At 35.7% G+C, this 15,212-nt stretch overlaps 2 long non-coding RNA genes across 2 annotated transcripts in view; both read right to left on the bottom strand.

The window, feature by feature from the left end:
- On the bottom strand, positions 436-921 carry LOC107617911. The gene is made up of 3 exons (XR_001615104.2): positions 875-921; positions 705-768; positions 436-567 (listed from the first exon to the last, which is right to left on the bottom strand). It is a non-coding gene; the product is annotated as an uncharacterized LOC107617911 (long non-coding RNA).
- The window catches only part of LOC110266282, a 13,176-nt gene continuing 3,180 nt past the window's right edge, over positions 5,217-15,212 (bottom strand). Inside the window, exon 3 of the long non-coding RNA XR_002353508.1 lies at positions 5,217-5,415. This is a non-coding gene — a long non-coding RNA (uncharacterized LOC110266282). The remainder of the gene's footprint in view (positions 5,416-15,212) is intronic.

The following is a 15,212-nucleotide window of genomic DNA, read 5'->3' as shown; positions in this document are numbered from 1 at the left end:
TACAATAATTATTCAATATGTCAATAAATAGTATAACATATTTTGTAAGATAATAAAAGATAATAAAATATTCAAACAATTGGTAGACACTAAAAAAAAAAACAAAAAAAAGAAGTCCAACAAAGATGTAGTTTACTATTACGTATTATCTTAAAAACACATAACGTCAAGATACCTACTGATAGCAAAACAAAATATATACAACATATATAAATTTGTTCATTAAACAAAAAATAAAATATGTCCAAGACAACTTAACATATAATTCAAAATATCCATAAAATAGAGTTATACATAGGAGGCCTAACGTCGCTGAATCGATAACTCTATCTGGCAGTTAGCTATCGAGCTGATTTTGAAAGTAATGATATCACCCTTCTTTAAATTGTATACTCTACAACATTTATTCCATCTGACCCCAAATTTCCATTATCCACGTCTTCCTCCACTATTCAGTAAGTGAAAAAAGAACACATTCTTCTCTACATTGGAATCTGGACCGGTGATCGTCTAAATCGAACCATCTCCAGATGGTATAAGATACACAGCAAATTTTGAAGCCAAATACTGCAACGAATAATTCATAGTTAACATAAACATAATATTTTCATACACAATGAATAACAAATTTAGGAAGAACATTAAATAAGCTTGCAGGAAAAAAAAAGAAAAGAAAAGAAAACACTTTTTTGAGATCAAGTTACCAATCTAGATTGTCCGAGATCCGAAGCTGTGATTTTCTTTTCATAAGAAACCTCTGGAGCATATCTAATTCAGGATAATATGAATCTTAGTCACCACACTAAAAAATAACAAGCTATCCCATGATATTAAAATTCAAAACACAAGCAAAAAAAGTTACATCAAGCATTACCTAGGATCAGCCAATTCATTTGACGCGTTAATGTGTTCATTGACCTCTAATGATAAACTGCTGCCACTAGACAAATCTATCGGATTATGTGGATTATCCCCTATCAGTGCCCCATTTTGATCATTGTCTTCATCACCATCTGATAAAAACTGATCATCCGATGGTTCAGACCCAGATAAAACAATCACATCAGCTGATGAGTCCTCATCCATCCTGGTATACTTTATGTGGAACACTCTTGATACATTATCAAGTGTCTCTGGGTCCATTAGCTCAGGAACATAGCAGTCAAGATCAAGGTGAACTTGGATGGGTTGGTTGTCCTTATCCCACAATGAAATAAAAAAAATTCTAAAACCGACATACCTAAATTGAACAGATGCCCCTCTATCGATAAGATAGAAAGTTCTAATATGTTCAAATGAGGAGTCAGTTATGAACAACTGATCATTCTTTCTGATCACCTCCAGCGATAAACAATTATCTAACTCGTCAATGACATAGAATATTGGCCCTAATCGTTCCCCATGAGTTGAAACAAAATTTGGGGGAAGAGCTCTGTCACCCTATATTCAAATTTCTTCCCAAAGTTAATTCATGTGTAACAACATGCTAAAAAAGCTTCACATAATTTTACCTAATTATTTAGCAAAGAGAGGTATTTTAAATCTGCCATTATTACCAACTGAGCAACACAACAGAACAATAATCACGTAAATGAACTAACATTATAATGAGAAGAAAGCTTTTAGAATAAATAATTGAGAAGATTCTAGTTTAGTAAACAGCTCAATGAATTTAAACAAAATATCCATAGAAAAGGGACAAAGGGGCAAAGCAATCACTCTCACACATGCAGAAAATAGTAGAAAATAACAAATTAAAGAATATCAAGTCAAATCAGGAATCTAATTAGTTGAGATTGATACTACTGGCCAAAACTGCACATTGGCCATCAAGCTTATTAAGAATCAAAGACAAAACTGAGAGATTTCAACAATGAAAAACAAATTTTTGTTATCTTGATGGATTCTGAAACTAAATCATGTACATGAACTTCGAATCATCTTTTCAGGTATTAATAAATGTTGAATCTTTAAAGTCAGTATGAATATATGTATGATTAGTAAACATTATATTATTTATTTTGAATGGACATTGATAATTTATCAAAACTAATCTTTTGCATTAAAAAACATTATATATTTCGTTACCTACTTACTGAAAACGCAAAATCTAAAAACCAGTTCTTTTTCGTTGGGCCAGTATTGCTGGGTTGCTAAAAACCTCCTATTAGCACATAATGGTACGATTATAATTTAAGACTGAGACTTTTAACCAAGAAAACAACTAACTAACCATAGAAAAAAAAATAGTAACAAACTAAAAGCACATTAATGAAAAATACCCAAGAGACCACGTTAAAAAACTACTACACAACATATTTTACAGATTACAACAACTTCTGAAATCTGGCCTACATATAAATGAGAAGCCAATAAAATTAAATTACAACATAAAAAATATCTGAGTAAGAATTAAAAAAAAAAAACTATAGATGGCATAACATCGATATTTAATTGACATTAAAATTTTCAAAAGTTAATCTGAAATATATTGAATGGAAAAGTAAATGAGACTTCAATCGAATTGAAAATGCAGCAAAGAAAACATCTTCTCTAATGCTCAGCACCATACCTGTTTGGATCTTCTCTATTGGCATCCATCGCCATTCAGACTTATCAAATAGAGAGACTTGGTATAAAGATTCAAGAAGAAAGAAAAGATCTTGTCTCTTACTACAAAAGAGAGCATTATAATAAAGTAAACCCTAATAGGAGATTTCAACAAATTCAAGAAAAACAGGTGATAAAATTGAATCGAGAAACATAAAGAACAAACATAAAGAAAGAATAGCAACCATTCATAAACAAAAGAAGAAATAGACGAACAAAAATATTATTATTTATTCTACTAAATTAAATTTCTACTAATGCTAATTATAATGTTGAGAAGTTTCATAAAGCTAACCACTAATACTAATAATAATTTAATGAAACAATCATGAATTATGAATTTGTTAATTAGAATATGCATTACAAACGATATGTCTTATTGGATACAATATAGTAATACCAAAATTACCGAATTTCACACGGCCAATACAACCTCACTGAAACTGAATTAATTAACTTGCTAAAAAAAAAATTAACAAAAAAAAAATAGCTTCCTGTTATTATCCTTTGAACTTCTCTCATGTTAATAATTTACATTATAGTGTGTTACCTTAAATGTAGCTTCCTAATCAAGATAATTAACAAAAGTAGTAGCTACCCACGTGTGACAATCTGCTAACAAAAAGCATAAAAAAAAGAACTTAATAAGAATGAGACGTTTGACATATCCAAGTATCAAAGATCAGTTGTTTTGGAAATCAAAAATTTTTTTCTTTCTTTTTAAATCGGGGAAGAACTTCTCCTTGAATGATACATGCATGCCAAAATATATGACAATCTCTTATATTGGTTCAAGTTAAGACTCAGCAAGATGCGAGAGCAACAAAGATTTGAGTATCAGTAAAAAAAATACTCAGAAAGTATACTTGAACTGAGGTTATTCACATAAAGGTATTAACTGGATATTTTCAGAAGACAAAACTTTAGTTGATGAAATCACCGAAAGGAAAGATACCAAAAATGAAAAAGAAAAGCAAAAGAAAAAAAAAAGTGAAGAGAAGATTATGTAGGGACTGCAATAGTTAGGGCAAAACTTTAACTTGTTATTCGATTGTTAGAAAATTTACCTGTTCAAAGAAATGGAGACGCCGGGACCACTGGAGATGACGATAAGTTTGTAGCTTGTAGGATTATTTGAGGTTTAACGCTACAAAAAGTAGGGCGGTGTCTTTATGGGTTGAGTGAGCTGAGACCCCAGAGGGAGAGGATGGACGGTGACGACGTTAGCTCTTCTTTCTGACCTTCTTTTTTTTTCGCGTGTGTGTGTCTTGTTTGTGAACTTTATTTTTTTATTGCGTGTGTGTGGGGGTAGGGAGGGGGTGGGAGAAGAGAGAGACACATTTGGTCTTTTAATATTTCTTTGGTAACGTTAAACAACTAAAAATACTAATAGAAGATATAAGATTATAATTAAAATAATGTAGATAATTCATTAAAAATAAATGACACTAAAAGAACAGTTATGAGAAATGAATCATTAGACAATACAATTAATTTCACAATTATTAATCAGAAAATTTTTTTAATATTTATGATAGCTAAAAATAGCTAAATATTGAGAAAAATATATCGTAATATAATTTTTTTCTATTCATTTCAGAATTTTTGATATCAATAAATTTTATGTGTCCCAAAGTTTAACTAATTTTCACAAATTTTTCTATTTTTATTTTCTATTGATAATTAGAGAAAAAATGATGGAAAATCACAGAAAAAAATGAAAAAAATAATTACTTAACGAAAATTGTACGCAATATAAAACAGATTAACATACAAATTAACAACTATAAGTAAAAAAATAAGTAAGAATGCATTTATTTTTTTATAAAAAAATATGGTTCTTCCTCTTAAATTTGAAACTTGTTAAAAGAAAAGTTAATTATTGTTACTAATTTTATCAGTAAAATTTTTTTTTTAGTAATAAAATCTTCCTAACAATTTTTTAAACTAATATTTCCTTTTTTCTTATATCGACAGAATCAATAACTTTTATAACATAAAAAAAAGTAAACTTTGTGTAGATATTAATTGTTTATATGTACTGTAGAATGAAGTTTCTAATTAACCCACAAACAAAGAAAAAAAAAGAAGAAAATTAAATATTAAATATATCAATTATCTTTCTCTACCACATAAGTAAAACCAGAATGAAACTTCAATACCTATGAAAAAATGAATTTTATATAATGCAATCTGCAAATAATGGAAAATAAAAACAATAAGGACCACATTTCAAAATATATGATACTGCAAATCGAACGAAGGCCCACAAATGGCAAAATCACACTAAACGAAGGCCCACAAATGGCAAAATCACACTAATAGATAATGGATCCAGCAAGAGCATAATTTTCGAGAAGCCAATTCACAAATAAAGCAGAAAGTTTTCTCTAGAAAATTCATTTAAACCCATCAATTATGAAGATTGATTCAGATGAAAATCAAATAAAAAACACAAACTTTTATCAATCATACAAAAGAGGTCAGCTGAAACTTCAAAACATTTGAAAAACAAAATAAATCCTACACCCAAAAAAAGGACAAATTTGAGACCAACCAACAACAATTGAAATCAACTAATCACTTTTTTTCTCATCAAGAGAGAGGGAGAGAGAGAGAGAGAGAGAGAGAGAGAGAGAGAGAGAGAGAGAGAGAGTATTATCATCGGCGCTGTGAGCAAGACTGCTGCCTCCATCAGAAGATAAGACAAGATTAGATAAAGAATCAGCTAAAAATCATGATTCTTAGTGCATGAGTAAACCAATTGACCTGTGATGTTTAATATCACAAAGGGGAAACACCTTCCTACATAATTAGAAGAAGAAGTTAGAAAACATGTAACACCCTAACTACCAAAGCTCACGCTTCCGGCTGTGCGACTCTGATAGCTCGGACATTACGACGACACTTATACTATTTAATACTAAAATATGAGCCTGTTTAAAACTTTAAACCGCAATACCACTCCCAAAGATACTTTCGTTCGATAACGTACATCCATAAATACCATTCAACTTACAACAACTCACAAAGAGTACATCCATATATATACATAAATATATATAAATAATATTACAAACATTAACCAATACAATTCCTATCTCTCTTACAGAATATATCAAGATAAAGGCGAGGGTATAATAAATAATCTAAAGCAATACAGAGCTTTTCAACAACAACTAAATAAACTCTTCGTGACTTCTGCGCCCATATCCTGAAAGGGGAAAAATGTAGGGGGGGTGAGAACATCATCCTCGAAAGGGTTCTCAGTAGAGGGTTTTACTGTAATACTGTAATAGGATACGTGAAGATAAACCGTACCAGTGATTAATAACCGTCTTATGCCTCCTTTTCAAAAACAACGGTTTACAACAAAAGTAAAGTCTGAAAATCTTTTCTGAAAGGAGGACCGTTCAATTCTCAAAAGCTCAAAAGCCTTTCAAAACGGTTTATCTATGCTGAACCAAAATAGCTTTTCATATTTTATTCCAAACCAGAAACACAAAACCGAAATCAACCATCGGTTCATCTCATTCCAATCACGGCTCTAGGCCCAAACAATCCAACCATCAACCAATCACCACAGTCCAACAGAGTCCCAGTAGCAAACACAAATAAGAAGATGCAAGCACAAACAAACAGTTATTGCAAGTAGAACAATTAGCAATTAATCACATAGGCAAACCAAGTATAATATGCACACCCAAACAATGTCACATAGATGCATATGATGCATGCCTGTCCCTAGTGGCTGATGATATCATCTGTCGGTTATATAGCCAATCCGACACGTCCTGGTAGCTAACCATGGACAGAAACACCCATCGCGGAGCAATTAGGTTTGAGCTACAACCCCATTGCTACTACCCGCTCAACCCAGAGCCAGTGGAATAACCACTACTGCGGCTACTACCCAGGCGGGTGTTTAAAAGCTCAACCTGGAGCGAGTAGAATCACTACTACTACCGCTACTACCCAGGCGTCACAGTCTCTAACCTGGAGCAAGTGGGACGAACCACAACCCTTGCTACTACCCAGGTATCTCAAGCATATATTCATTCAGTCCCAGCCATGGATCAACATCCATCTCAGCCATTCGGCTTAAATTCATAATTTATAGTCAGCCATACGGCCCATAACTCATTCGGCAATCAGCCATAAATCAATATCATGCACAGCCATTCTGGCTCACGGTTCAATCCAGAACTAGCCAATATTCATAAATCATACACAGCCATTCCGGCTCACAATAAAATAGCACTTCCACCATTCAACATCATTAAATTCATAAAGTCGGCATTTAAGCCATAAATCATTTTCTCAATTCATTTCACTTTGAAATCGAGTTTCAATTCTTTTCAGCCTTGGCTTTAAAGATCTCATTTCTCAAATCATCTCAGGCTCATAAGCCACTTTTACTCAAGGTAAATTCCCCTTTGAAAACAATGCCACTCTCGGCATCCTCTTTCCAAACTTCCATAACCATGGCAAGTTAAAGATTTATTTTGAAACATTCAAAATCATCCATTCAACAATGGGATTTTATAACAAAATTTCTTTGGCAGAGTCCCGAGTCTTTAGGGGAGAATAACATAACTCATTTCGCCAAATTTATTTAAAATCATTAAAACCTTCGCTTTCCGATTTGAGTAATAAAATAGGATCTAAACGCCTTTCTTAAGAAGCAAGACTAAATCACAATTTCCTCTTTACTAACTCATTTCGAAAGCATGAATCTTCCTTTTCTTGATAATTCAAATAAAATAGTAGAAGTCTTTAACTCATCATTTGCCCGACAACATTTCAATAAAGACTCGAATTTTATAGAAATTTCGGCAGCACCTCCCCTAAAACTTGGACTTTGCCACCCGGTTCGGGTCCCAACTAAACCGTTTTCTCATTCCTTTTTAACAACCCGAAACCAGAAATCAATTCAAAAGCAAGCTAAATGCCTCAGTGGCATATCTCAAGGAAACCATTTCAAAATCAACTCAATATCAACCGATTTAACTCGTTCCCAAAGTTTAAAAGAATCAGTTCAGCAATAAATCATTTATCAAAACCAAATCAATTAAAGCAACCCAGGCTGAATTTCAAGAGTATTCTATCTTTCACATCATCAAAATAATTGACTCACTTCGAACCAATCCTCAACGGATTAAACTCATATTTCAAATCTTTAAAGAATCAACTTCCAAACATTACATTTCATAAAGCCACACAACAATTCAGCCAAACAATCATTCATAAGCTTTCGAGACAATCAAATAATACATAAGGCCGATATAATCACCAAATATACATTTTCTCACATTAGTATCCATATGTAATAATTCCAATACATAAAGTATAGTTTTGGAAAGCGCCCCTACCTCAAAACGCAATTTCATAACCCAAACGCCTCACCAAGTCCTTTCCGCCTCAACCCGGACTGACGGCAACCAAAACCTCAGCTCCCAGCCACTTTCGCAATAACCATCGCAACACTATTCACAACATATAATAACCAGGACTCAACCCCACGTTATCAAAACTCATATTCCTTAACCGAACACAACAGAATACTAACGCGTGCTTTCCGAAACATAAATACTTACCGAAACTAAGAAAGGACGGCTGAACCGAAACAGCGGCGTTCTCCGGGCCGGCTCGGCAACAGCCCGACAGCCACCTCAAGCGGCAGCGACGACAAATTCTGATCACGACATCTGAAACCAACACGCAGCGACTATAGTATTCCCGGAATTCAAAAAGGACAGAAACCACAATTAAAACCCTTACCGACAACCTTTTCCGGCGACAGCAGCAGGGTCTCAAGCGGCAGAGGCTCAGCCCAGAGCTCCGGCGGAGATCCTGGAAGTCACAGGACCATCCCCAGCGGCCAGAATCACAGAGATGCAGCTCCCTTATCCGGTAGCGACACCGGCGGCGACCTGAGCCCTTTTCTGATGGCGGCAGCGAAAACCGGCGTCCTCAGTGACGATGGAGGCACGGCGGCGGCGCTCCTCCTCCGACACGGCTTGACAGCGACCCTGTGAAAGCTGGCCGCGGCGGGTCTGGCAGCACAGGCAGAGATTGGACGGAGCGGTTCCCTCCATCGCAGCCTTCTCTTTCTCACCTCTGTTCGCAGTTCATGGTGGTGGCAGAAGCTTCATCCATGGCGACGCTGCAGCACCGGCGACAGATCGGCAGCAAGGTGCGGCTCTACGGGGCGGCGACGCATGCAACAACGGCGGCGGTGAGGCAGCAGACGTGACCGGCTGGGTGACGGCGCGGTGAAGCTCCCTTCCTCCGTCTCTCTTCAATCGCGTTGCTCCCTCTCTCTATGGTGATAACACGTGTGGCAGATCCAAGGTAGTCCGGCGGCAAGGCGCGGCTCGTGGCACCGTGGACGGGACGACCATGGCGGCGCGGATTGGTAGCAGCATCAACGCGGCCTCCTCCATGACAGGGACGAGCTTCACGGCAGCCGGGCGAGCAAGACTGGTGATGGCGCGGCGGCGCGACACGATGGGCTTCCCGCCTCCCCTCATCAGCCGCGACTCAGCCTCTCACTCTCTGCTCTATTTCCGTTGGAGGGGTTTGTGTTGCTACGCTAAGGGAAGGAAGGAGGGTTGGGGTGTGGCTGCTAAGGGCTAGGGAGATTAGGGTTTCATTTCCAAAAGTTAGGGTTAGGGGCATTTTAGTAATTTCAAATGAAATTGGGAAAAATATAGTAATTGAAACCCAAATTAAATCCAACACTAATTGTATATAGAAAATACTATTTGCTCACCAATTTTACAAATTATTTTCAATAAAATATCCAAATCAAATAATTAGGAGTAATATAATTAAATCCTTTATTTTCCCAAAATAACAATATTAATATTTAAAATATTACTTATCCAATCCAAATCATATAAAATTATTATTACTTCATAACTATCAATTTTATAATTCAAATATAGAAAATAATCCAATAATTATAAAATTGGATAATAATCATAACTCGTCTCAAATTCAATAAATCAAAACTTGCCTTAATTATCTTTAATAAAATAATTTCTGAAACTAAGGTTATAAATAACTGTAGGATTTGAGACTTGGTCATAATAAGACTTTTCAAAGATTCTGGGTCTTACATTCTACCCACCTTATAAAAATTTTCGCCCTCGAAAATTGATACAAAATGAAAGAAATTCCATAACAGTTCACCCTTGAACACATTTAAGGAAGAAGCAAAAATATCTCAAAATATAGTCATATATACGATTTTCAAATACTTTGATTGTCATAAGCATAAGGATGTAAGGTAGGAGTGTGATTGCAAAGCAAACGTTATAAGGTAGGCTCAATGCAAAAGATAACATGGGTCAATCATGTGATAGAAGGGGCAAGGCATCAAAGGCTATCAAACAGGATGGAGTTAAAACGACGTGCTCAACCTCCACACACTAATCTCATATCAACCTCAAAGTTTCAACTTTCCAACTCCATCAAGCACTTTACAAACCCATACTCGATCACAAGCCTTACAACCGCAAACCCGTCCGCAAAGAACAAAACACCCACAACTCATAACGTTGCACACCTACCGCTTCAACTTCCGTATACACACATCACGTCTTAAAGAACTAACGCATCGCGTTACTATGTCTACAAGTCGCACGTGATATCAAAACAATTCTCGAGTCTACTCAGAAGGATACCAGATTTAGAACGAAGAGACAATTGTCAAGGGTAATACTCAGGTTTAAGGGAAGGTATCCAATTTTCAGATAACCAAAGACGCTCAAGCAATGAAGTTTGCTAGAAATAAATCAATTGACAACTTCAAAGATAATCCTTGGATCAAAGAAGTTCAACAGGATCGATAGGAAGAAAACCAGCGCATCAGTTTAAAACAAACTCAAGCTGAGTCGAAGAGGTATAAGGTTTACAGAAAAGAATATCTCAGACCCAAGACCAAGCTCACAGAACTCAAGAGCATAATTAAAATACTTCCGAATATGCTGTTCGTTAAAAGAGCCGAAAACTTGCGAAAAAAATCACTTTGCGGTCTAAAAGAGAAGTTAAGCAACAACCATTTTTCAAGAGAGTAACAAAAGCATAATCGTGTCTTTGCTTTAATGCAAATTCATGTTGAAGTAGACTTTGTAGAGTTCTAAAACAAAATGCACACAAGTTCGACTAATAGCTAAAATATTTCCTCAAAACATCCTTCAAGAGAGTAACAAAAGCATAAACGTGGCTTTACTTCAATACAATTTCATGTTGAAGTAGATTATGTAGAGTTCCAAAAACAAAATGCACACAACTTTGGCTAAGAGCTAAAATATTTCCTCAAATATTTTAGAAGGATAGTTAGGTGCACAACCTAACCAAAAGCAGTTCATAAAAACTCGGAAGTAATCAAATGCTTGTTCAAAAATTTCCAAAGTCCATATTTAACAAGTGTGTATAAAAGTTTTAGCAAGTACGAAAGAGGAAGTTAAACTCTTTTTAGAAAAGAAACTCCGTGGTAAAAACTTGCTTACAACTTGGTAAAGGAAATAAGTGGTGCGTTACAAACGAACTGGTTTCCACTAAACAAGGGAGCTTTTCAAAACTTCATTTAAAATAGCGCATGCCAACTTTTAAATTAACTTCGTCAAAATCGAACAATGGTTTCAATCTAAATCAAGCAACAGAAAATAAATTCCGTTTAAAACTTCTTACAAGAGAATCCAAAACTTCTTTAAAAAGTTCAGAACAAGACTCCCAAAAGTGTTCTTAAAATCACCATCTCAGAAGAACATTCAAGAAGTTTAAGATGTACTAAAAAGGAGTCAAGCCTTACAAGAAAGGATCTTAAACCAAAGTAGTCCAAACAAGATTCACTAGGCGTGAGTCATCAAACAAGCTTTCAATTGATCCAAAAGAATACAAAAGTCATAGGAAAAGACAACTCAATCATTAGTAATTTCTCAAAGGTAAATCTTTAACTAAAAATTCTTGTAGAGGAAATGAGAGAATAAACAATGCACTAATTTGAAACAAATCAAACTGACTCGCATACGGATGAGATTCACAAGAGAGGACAAACCAAGATCAATGGTAATTTTACAAGATGTAAAAGATTAGTTAAAAACAGAATCATGTATGACATTCATAGAGGTGAAAAGCTTAAGAGAGAACGAGTTCGCTCATAAGAAGAAAGCCATGAGTCCAACATTTTCAAAAGAACAACAATGGCATAAGCCATGTAGTATGCTAAATCAAACTCAAATCAAAATGAATTAAGTAAAGTTTATCAAACGAAACTCAACCGAGACAAAAGTGGTAAATCCTTTCTTTTCAAAATTTTGAAAAATATCCAAATACATAATCAAATGAAGATGTGCACTGGAGCTATAGTAGAATTACTAGAAAGTCAATTTACTTTTAAAGTAAGTGCAGTTCTGTAAACCAGTAAAAGTACATGCAAGGTATTAGAGATAAACAGTTATTAAACTGTATAAGAAATCTTCAAAGATTCATATATAGATAAGTACATATCTAATCAACAACAACTTTATAAAAATCTCAAAATTGGCTGTAATTCACTATCAAATAAGAGGAACACTGAATCAACAATTTCTCTAAGAATGGACTCAGAACCCTGAGTTAAAAAGGCACAGTGCATTGAGACAAGTTCAAAGCTATATCAAAGAATACCTGAATCAAGAAGAACTCAAACAAAGGAAGATAGACGCAACAAGGATTCCAAACAAGCATATGCAATTAAGATCAAACAAGTATGCATATGAATAGAGGAATAGAGTTGAAAAATCAAACTACTTTTCAAAAGGATTAGCAAACAAGAACCTCAAATTAGGACATGAAGGAACATGTCGACTTGAACAGAATTCAAAACACGCAACTGAATAGCCTCGAGAAATAGTTTCCAACGTTCCCAAAACACGCGATTCGCTTTACTCAAAACTCGTATAACATCTATGATAACCCATCAGTGCCTTCATATACATAATTCACTAGTATTAAGCCGGCCGAACTTAATATCAGGAATTATGCAATGCAAGACTAACAACGTTAATCAATAGACCGTCATGTGCATAAAGTTCTAATTCTCGTCATTCGACAAGACCTAATACATGACAAACGCTCAGAGTATGCAATTGAAGCATAGTCGGTAACGTGATTGACCCAATTCTAGATCATCTTCTGGAATCGTATAACTGTCAAAAGTGAGTGACTGTTCATCAGAACTGTTATAGTCTGAATACTCATAAGTCCGATACCATTGATGTCCAATAGCTTTGATAGTAATGGCTGGATCTACTACTACCTCGTCCATTGAGTATAACAGAGCAAATGATGGTATAGCAATGAACATCGGGATGATACTAGGAAATATCGTCCGAAGAATCTCGATAGTAGTTCCATGAACAATCCTTTGCGGGATTGGGTTTTTTTGATAGTGGAAATGCCATAAAGCGCGAACCAAGATCCGTGATACGAAAACCAAAATCAGAATGAGGAAGAAAAAGATATCGTGATGTAAATCGATTATTCCTTGCATCATAGGACTTGCTGCGTCTTGAAATCCTAATTGCCATGGCTCCGCTGTATCACAAAAAGCTGCTTTATTGGGTAATATACCCGATAGATCCAGGGCATCCTTATAGGCTTCACCTTCTATTCTGTTTTTGTTCAAATGATACCATAATGTAACACCCTAACTACCAAAGCTCACGCTTCCGGCTGCGCGACTCTGATAGCTCCGACATTACGACGACGCTTATACTATTTAATACTAAAATATGAGCCTGTTTAAAACTTTAAACCGCAATACCGCTCCCAAAGATACTTTCGTTCGATAACGTACATCCATAAATACCATTCAACGTACAACAACTCACAAAGAGTACATCCATATATATACATAAATATATATAAATAATATTACAAACATTAACCAATACAATTCCTATCCCTCTACAGAATATATCAAGATAACGGCGAGGGTATAATAAATAATCTAAAGCAATACAGAGCTTTTCAACAACAACTAAATAAACTCTTCGTGACTTCTGCGCCCATATCCTGAAAGGGGAAAAATGTAGGGGGGAGGGGGTGAGAACATCATCCTCGAAAGGGTTCTTAGTAGAGGGTTTTTGGGAATTACTGTAATAGGATACGTGAAGATAAACCGTACCAGTGATTAATAACCGTCTTATGCCTCCTTTTCAAAAACAACGGTTTACAACAAAAGTAAAGTCTGAAAATCTTTTCTGAAAGGAGGACCGTTCAATTCTCAAAAGCTCAAAAGCCTTTCAAAACGGTTTATCTATGCTGAACCAAAATAGCCTTTCATATTTTATTCCAAACCAGAAACACAAAACCGAAATCAACCATCGGTTCATCTCATTCCAACCACGGCTCTAGGCCTAAACAATCCAACCATCAACCAATCACCACAGTCCAACAGAGTCCCAGTAGCAAACACAAATAAGAAGATGCAAGCACAAACAAACAGTTATTGCAAGTAGAACAATTAGCAATTAATCACATAGGCAAACCAAGTATAATATGCACACCCAAACAATGTCACATAGATGCATATGATGCATGCCTGTCCCTAGTGGCTGATGATATCATCTGTCGGTTATATAGCCAACCCGACACGTCCTGGTAGCTAACCATGGACAGAAACACCCATCGCAGAGCAATTAGGTTTGAGCTACAACCCCATTGCTACTACCCGCTCAACCCAGAGTCAGTGGAATAACCACTACTGCGGCTACTACCCAGGCGGGTGTTTAAAAGCTCAACCTGGAGCGAGTGGAATCACCACTACTACCGCTACTACCCAGGCATCACAGTCTCTAACCTGGAGCAAGTGGGACGAACCACAACCCTTGCTACTACCCAGGTATCTCAAGCATATATTCATTCAGTCCCAGCCATGGATCAACATCCATCTCAGCCATCCGGCTTAAATTCATAATTCATAGTCAGCCATACGGCCCATAACTCATTCGGCAATCAGCCATAAATCAATATCATGCACAGCCATTCCGGCTCACGGTTCAATCCAGAACCAGCCAATATTCATAAATCATACACAGCCATTCCGGCTCACAATAAAACAGCACTTCCACCATTCAACATCATTAAATTCATAAAGTCGGCATTTAAGCCATAAATCATTTTCTCAATTCATTTCACTTTGAAATCGAGTTTCAATTCTTTTCAGCCTTGGCTTTAAAGATCTCATTTCTCAAATCATCTCAGGCTCATAAGCCACTTTTACTCAAGGTAAATTCCCCTTTGAAAACAATGCCACTCTCGGCATCCTCTTTCCAAACTTCCATAACCATGGCAAGTTAAAGATTTATTTTGAAACATTCAAAATCATCCATTCAACAATGGAATTTTATAACAAAATTTCCTTGGTAGAGTCCCGAGTCTTTAGAGGAGAATAACATAACTCATTTCGCCAAATTCATTTAAAATCATTAAAACCTTCGCTTTCCGATTTGAGTAATAAAATAGGATCTAAACCAAACCGAGTCACGTAATCATTTACTTCTTTCAAAGCCGTTTCCTTTACTTAGGCAAAACCAACTTCAACCCCC

This window comes from Arachis ipaensis, chromosome B09 (assembly GCF_000816755.2).
Source record: "Arachis ipaensis cultivar K30076 chromosome B09, Araip1.1, whole genome shotgun sequence".
Classification (NCBI taxonomy): Eukaryota; Viridiplantae; Streptophyta; class Magnoliopsida; order Fabales; family Fabaceae; genus Arachis; species Arachis ipaensis.
This window is presented reverse-complemented; position numbering and strand designations above follow the sequence as displayed.